The following is an 8,276-nucleotide window of genomic DNA, read 5'->3' as shown; positions in this document are numbered from 1 at the left end:
TAAATGTTCTAAACTAACTATTATATTAACGTGACTATCCACAATAAATCGCATTATTGTGTGCATGTAACCGTGCTCACTGGACGGGAGGAGCGCTTTGTGTAGCGAAATGTTACCCTCCACTCAACTGTACCGTGTCGATAAGACTGTTGAAATGTCCCCATCTTCGTATTTCGAGATCCTGTGCCGACCCCAGAGGGTCGTCACTATTCTAGGTCGGCGACAGTATCAGGAAGAGACCAACTCATGCTGGGCATTGCACTCTGATGACTGGCTGTGAGCGGATTTATAGCGCCGCCCAATTTTGACACATGCCAAATGAATCACTCACTTGCTAAGGCGTTTGACATAAAAGAAAATAGGCTTCAAAACTATTTCTACAAGACTAAAAGCCAGCCGACCCTATGGCAATAACATGGTTTAAACTGTTAAAAGTGTATCTTTACTTTGCAGCCATGGACAAAGTATAGAAAAGGCAACATCACAATATATGCATTATCACTGCAGAATAGCTTATCCTATGCTGGTATGAGTGTTGTTTGCTGATTTTGTTCTCATGTCCATGTGCAAAAGCTATACACTGTTGGATCTGTTCTCATGGAAGAAACATTTGAGACCAACTTGTCTGCCAGTGTTGCCCTTCTTCTATGAGGTTTAACGCAGTTGGCATCCAATTTGTTGCATTACTGCCACCTACTAGACTGGAGTACAACTCACTTATACTTTACTTGAAAAAGAAAAATGTACTAAATAAATACCTTACCATCACACACTATACTCACTAATTTCAAAATTATATAAAATAAAATTAACACCCCCCTACTCCTAATTAAATGTATTTATACCTACCTCATGCCATCACCCTGAAAGGATGGGACACCACCACTTAACACATCCTGTAACTCTTCTGCTGTCAAGTCTCGCACCCCCAAATACCTCTCTGCAGCTGTCACCACAACCTCCATTTTTTGAGACTGCTACAAATCCAATCTTACAGAAACTTATTTCACTTTTTGGCCTGTCCCTCTGTACTGGTATATCTCTACTACTCTCACCACTCCTCCTCCTTAACCCATATTTCTTCACTGCCTCAGCATATGACAACTTCTGCTCTACTCTAACCCTGGAAACCTCAACCTGCCTCTCTCGCACGGGACATTTCTGATCCCCAGCTCCATGGGCACCCCTATAATTAACACATTCCACTACTTTCCCCAATACTACACATTCCTTTGTCTCATGCCCTTTCTCACACCATGGACCCTTCCTCCTACACACTGCTGCCACATGCCCATAAGCTTGACACCTGTTAACAGGGTTGTTGTCTCTATTAGTGTGTGGCAGGCTGGTTAACACTGGGATAACGGATTAAAGATAACGGTAGAACCAACACAATAACTGGCTTATAGAAGCACTTCTCTAAGCGAGAGGTATATGTTACATCTTAATGCATTCGGCACATACGCCCGTACAGGACAACTTATATATCCTAACTTCACTTTGTCAGGCACAGACTCAACTTCAAAACTCAAAAGAACAGACAATGACTCTTCTGTTTCCCCACTCTCGCCACCCTGTCTGCATCGAGCATCACATATACCGGGAATCTTTGCCCTCAGCTGGTCTACGTTTATATCTACTGCAACCCCAGTTATCACTCCTTTCATTGAGGAGGATGGAGGGAGGGTCGGCAGGTAGCCTAGTGGTTAGAGCGTTGGACTAGTAACCGAAAGGTTGCAAGATCGAATCCCCGAGCTGACAAGGTAAAAAATCTGTCGTTCTGCCCCTGAACAAGGCAGTTAACTCACTGTTCTTAGGCCGTCATTGAAAATAAGAATTTGTTCTTAACTGACTTGCCTAGTAAAATAAATTGGTGCCCTTTTTTTGAGAACAAAACAATTCACTTTTCTTGCCCCCAATCGTTTTACTTCGAGCGCATTCTTCCTCTGCCCAACAGAAACAAACAATTATCACTAGACCACTTCTAGTTACCCTCACCGATTCCACATGACCCAACTCTTTTTTCACTCACCGTGAAACCACAAATGGATCAGCCAAAAGGCAAGAGTCCACTTTTTCCATAAACTTCACTCCTACTGTCACAGACTCTTCTTCATTCTGATCCTCAGTGCATACCTCCATCTCCGATAGCTTTACCATACCTACCACCTCCGATACTTTACCCTCATTCACTTCCATTTCTCCTCCTGTCTTCAGCTCCCTCTGCTTACACTTTCTACCATTCTTCTTTGACAAACCAGCTCTCCTTTTTCCACCTTTCTTATCCGACTCAAGCTCACCCTCTTTTTCCCTCACTCTCTTAGACCTCTTCTCCCTCTCTTTTTCCCTCCAATCCTCCTCCGTTTTCCAAGTACACGTCTCCTTATGATAATACTGCCGCTCCTTCCCTGACACCCATCTTGTACTTGCTTTCTCTATGGACTCCATTTTCCCCTTCCGAAGTTCTGCTCATGTAAGAAATTGTATTAGATATTGGTAACTTGTTTTAACAACTGCTCAACATTAGCTATACTTGACACAACATGCACACACCCCCTCTTTCTCTTGGACATATGCTGGTCTCATTAGACGACAACCACCGACACACACAACTCCCCTCCCCCATGACAACCACAGACACACACAACTCAAGGTTGGAGCACAAGACAAAGGACTGTGGGAAGAGCCAATGGAATGTCGACATCAGGCCCGGACAGGACAACCCACGACCCAGATCGACCAATCGGAAGGCCAGACGACAAGATCAACCTACTTTGCTAGTTGTCTATATAATCTGAATGTACTGTTTAGAGCGCTCTCTTTTCCTGACGATTCCATACGAATCAGACAGAAGGAGCCGTGCTGCACGCTTTGCCTAATATTTTTACACTTGAATAAACCTGCCTTATTATACAATTATCCACCTCGTCCTATGTCTCCACTTGTTCTCCTGTCTCCAGTAAACATTTTATCAACACTCATGTTCCCAATAATGTGCCTACAACAACCTCCATACTCCAGCGAAGAAACGCATATGCGTCCTCCTAATCCAAATTTAGGCTATGTTCGTTCTTTTTCCTTGTATCCGCAACAGTTTATCTAGTCTGTCTTCAAGCTGTAGCTCCCATGTCTGCAATTATGGCCGGCGCGTCGCCAGTGTTGCCCTCAGATCCATCCTTCTTTTATTTTTCCTTTTTCTATGATATAATGGCGGTCCACAAACAAACGTTAAAGGTGCATGCCACCACCGTGTGTGTAGTCAATCATGGTTTATAACATTTCTAAATCCTCCTACCTAAGTACTCCTGAGTAAATAGTACTCCTGAGAAAATAAAAAGAGCCCTACTAACTTCTAATAGACAAAGAGCACCCCGTTCTCTATTAAGGAACAATTTCCCCATGAAATAGTGGAGAGACGACGTGCCCTGTACCCCACTTTCAAAAGGCTCCGAGCAGAGAAACAGAATGTTCGTCTAGTGGTCGATAAATTGTATGTAAACAACCAAATGTTCAAGGGACTCGAAGATTACAACGTGGCTGTGAATGATAGCTACGTCAACAGGGTTGTTGTCTCTATTAGTGTGTGGCAGGCTGGTTAACACTGGGATAACGGATTAAAGATAACGGTAGAACCAACACAATAACTGGCTTATAGAAGCACTTCTCTAAGCGAGAGGTATATTATATATTTAAGCGGTGTGACAAATATGCTGCGGCTGGGGCTGTTATTATGCATGACACAACTCGGAGTGACTGGATGCAGGCCTTGGCTATGGTGTGTTGGCAATATACAGTTGCATAGCCCCACCTGCTTTGAGACACATTTTTTGCACCAAAAAATATATATACACTACCGTTCAAAAGTTTGGGGTCAGTTAGAAATGTCCTTGTTTTTGAAAGAAAAGCACATTTTTTGTCCATTAAAATAACATCAAATTGAAATATTCTAAAATGGCCTGGACACATTTGTTGGTACCCCTTACAAAATATAATAAATAATTTGATTATAGTGATATTTGAAACTAATTAGTTTCTTTGATTAGTATCACACGTCTCCAATCTTGTAATCAGTGATTCAGCCTATTTAAATGGAGAAAAGTAGTCACTGTGCTGTTTGATATCATTGTGTGCACCACACTGAACATGGACCAGAGAAAGCAAAGGAGAGATTTGTTTGAGGAGATCAGAAACAAAATAATAGACGAGCATGGTAAAGGTAAAGGCTACAAGACCATCTCCAAGCAGCTTGATGTTCCTGTGACAACAGTTGCAAATATTAATAAGTTTAAGGTCCATGGAACTGTACCCAACCTCCCTGGGCGCGGCCGCAAAGAAGGATAGTGTGAATGGTAGAAAAAGAACCAAGGATAACTGCCAAAGAGATACAAGCTGAACTCCAAGGTGAAGGTACGTCAGTTTCTGATCACACCATCCATCGCTTTTTGAGTGAAAGTGGGCTCCATGGAAGAAGACCAAGGAGGACATAAAAAAAAAACATAAAGCCAGACTGGAATTTGCTAAAATGCATATTCACAAGCCACAATCCTTCTGGGAGAATGTCCTTCGGACAGATGAGTCAAAACTGGAGCTATTTGGCAAATCACATCAGCTCTATGTTCACAGATGAAGAAATGAAGCTTTCAAAGAGAAGAACACCATACCTACAGTGAAACATGGAGGAGGCTGGGTTAGGTTTTGGGGCTGCTTTGCTGCGCCTGGCACAGGGGGCCTTCAATCTGTGCAGATCACAATGACGTCTCAAGGCTATCAAGGCATTCTAGAGCAAAACATACTTTTCAGTGTCAGAAAGCTCTGCCTCAGTTGTAGGTCATGCGTCCTCCAACAGGATAATGACCCAAAACAGAGCTAAAAGCACCCAAGAATGGATAGGAACAAAACATTGGACTCTTCTGAAGTGGCCTTCTATGAGTCCTGATCTGAATACTATCGAACCTCTATGGAAAGAGCTGAAACCTGCAGTCTGGAGAAGGCACCCATCAAACCTGAGACCGCTGGAGCAGTTTGCTCAGGAAGAGTGGGCCAAACTACCTGTTAACAGGTGCAGAAGTCAGAAAACGTTTGATTGCAGGTTGTGCAACAAAATATTAGGTTAAGGGTCCCGTCCTTTTTGTCCATGCCATTTTCATTTGTTTTACTATTTACAATATTGTTGAATAAAAAAATCTAAAGCAAAGTCTGATTTCTATTAAATATTGAATAAACAATGGTCGATGCCAATTACTTGTGTCAGTTTCAAGTTATTTCAGAGAAAATTGTGCATTCATTTTTTGTGGAGGGGTACCAACAAATTTGAACACATCTGTAGGTATTCCTTTATGGGTAGTGTGAGGCCTAACATGCTGACCAGACCGCATGCGCACACAGGTTCAAATATCAAAACAAACTCTGAACCAACTATATTAATTTGGGGACAGGTCGAAAAGCATTAAACATTTATGGCACTTTAGCTAGCTAGTTTGCTGTTGCTAGCTAATTTGTCCTGGGATATAAACATTGAGTTGTTATTTTACCTGACATGCACAAGGTCCTCTACTCCGAAAATGAATCCACAGATGAAAGGGTAAACCAAGTTAGTTTTCTAGTATTCTCTCCTCCGTCAGGCTTCTTCTTCTTTGGACTTTATATGGCAGTTGGCAAACAACTTTAAAGTGCATTACCACCACCAACTGGATTGGAGTGTGGATCTCAGTTCATCTTTCAATCACCCACATGGGTATATGCTCCTAAAAACCAATGAGGAGATGGGAGAGGCGGGACTTGCAGAGTATCAAGTGTCACAAATAGAACCAAGTTCTATTTTAGCACCTGGCTATGCAGATGATCGTTGACGCGTGCAAGTAGTGTGGTTCCAATGATTGAATAATATTTATGTGTACATTTATTTTGCAACGCTTGCGCACCCGATGTGAGCGGTGTGGTCAGCATGTTAGACAAATTTTTACTGCCAGTCACTAGCTGCCGTTAGAATCTATGTTCCTTTTTCCTTCTTCCTTTTTTGTCGGAATAAAACAGGATATAATGAGGACAACATGAAATATGTATTGCATGTCAAATCAAATCAAAGTTTATTTGTCACTTGCGCCGAATACAACATTTCATCTTACAGTGAAATGCTTACTTACAGGCTCTAACCAATGGTGCGGGAAAAAAGGGTATGTGTGTAAGTAAAGAAATAAAACAACAGTAAAAAGACATTTGAAAAAAGAGTAGCAAGGCTATATACAGACACCTGTTAGTCAGGCTTATTGAGGTAGTATGTACATGTAGGTATCGTTAAAGTGACTATACATATATGATGAACAGAGAGTAGCAGACGAGTAAAAAGAGGGGTTGGCAGGTGGTGGGACACAATGCAGATAGCCCGGTTAGCCAATGTGCAGGAGCACTGGTTGGTCGGGCCAATTTAGGTAGTATGTACATGAATGTGTAGTTAAAGTGACTATGCATATAAGATAAAACAGAGAGTAGCAGCAGCGTAAAAGAGGGGTTGGGGGGGGCACACAATGCAAATAGTCCGGGTAACCATTTGGTAACCTGTTCAGGAGTCTTATGGCTTGGGGGTAAAAACTGTTGAGAAGCCTTTTTGTCCTAGACTTGGCACTCCGGTACCGCTTGCCATGCGGTAGTAGAGAGAACAGTCTAGGACTGGGGTGGCTGGGGTCTTTGACAATTATTAGGGCCTTCCTCTGACACCCGCCTGGTGTAGAGGTCCTGGATGGCAGGCAGCTTTGCCCCAGTGATGTACTGGGCCGTATGCACTACCCTCTGAAGTGCCTTGCGGTCAGAGGCCGAGCAATTGCCGTACCAGGCAGTGATGCAACCGGTCAGGATGCTCTTGATGTTGCAGCTGTAGAACCTTTTGAGGATCTGAGGACCCATGCCAAATCTTTTCAGTTTCCTGAGGGGGAATCGGCTTTGTCGTGCCCTCTTCACGACTGTCTTGGTGTGTTTGGACCAATCTAGTTTGTTGGTGATGTGGACACCAAGGAATTTGAAGCTCTCAACCTGCTCCACTACAGCCTCGTCGATGAGAATGGGGACGTGCTCGGTGCTCCTTTTCCTGTAGTCCACAATCATCTCCTTAGTCTTGGTTACGTTGAGGGATAAGTTGTTATTCTGGCACCACCCGGCCAGGTCTCTGACCTCCTCCCTGTAGGCTGACTCTTCGCCATAGGTGGTCAGGCCTACCACCATAGTGTTGTCAGCAAGCTTGATGATGGTGTTGGAGTCGTGTGCGCCCACGCAGTTGTGGGTGAACAGGGAGTACAGGAGGGGACTAAGCACCACACCTCTTAGGGGCCCCCGTGTTGAGGGTCAGCGTGGCGGAGGTGTTGTTGCCTACCCTCACCACCTGGGTCCGACATGTCAGGAAGTCCAGGATCCAGTTGAAGAGGGAGGGGTTCCGTCCCAGGGTCCCTAGCTTGTTGATGAGCTTGGAGGGGACTATGGTGTGGAACGCTGAACTGAAGTCTATAACCAGCATTCTCGCATAGTTGTTTCCCCTCTTGTCCAATTGGTAAAGGGCAAAAGGGGCCATAATCCATCTCTCTCCATCTTCTCTGTGGCAGACGGCTCCTGAGCGGTCTTGGCTAGAAGGGATCCAGCTTTTGTCAAATTAACGTCAGACTTGGGTGGCGCAGAGATCTAAGGCACTGCATCACAGTGCTAGCTGTGCCACTAGAAATCCTGGTTTGAGTTCAGGCTCTGTCACAGCCAGCCACGACTGGGAGACCCATGGGGCGGTGCACAATTGGCCCAGCGTCGTCCGGGTTAGGAGAAGGTTTGGCCGGCAGGGATGTCCTTGTCCCATCGCGCTCTAGCAACTCCTGTGATGAGCCGGGTGCATGCACACTGACACGGTTGCCAGGTGTACAGTGTTTCCTTTGACACATTGGTGTGGCTGGCTTGCCGATTAAGCGAGCATTGTGTCAAGAAGCAGTGCGGCTTGGTTGGGTTGTGTTTTGGAGGACCCACAGCTCTCGACCTTTGCCTCTCCCGAGTCCGTATGGGAGTTGCAGTGATGAGACAAGACTGTAACTACCAATTGGATACCACGAAATTGGGGAGAAAAAGGGGTAAACATTTTTTTTATATATATATTCATTTACGTCATATTTGAATTCATAGCAGGTTAGGAGAATTAACGTATCAGGTTAGGAGAATTAGGTTAAGGTTAGGAAAACGATTAGAGTAAGCAAAAATTCCCAAAATTGATATTTTTTACGTTAATAATTTGACAAAAGCTGTATCCCTTC

The sequence above is a fragment of the Salvelinus namaycush genome, chromosome 31 (genome assembly GCF_016432855.1).
Source record: "Salvelinus namaycush isolate Seneca chromosome 31, SaNama_1.0, whole genome shotgun sequence".
NCBI classification, from domain to species: domain Eukaryota; kingdom Metazoa; phylum Chordata; class Actinopteri; order Salmoniformes; family Salmonidae; genus Salvelinus; species Salvelinus namaycush.
This window is presented reverse-complemented; position numbering follows the sequence as displayed.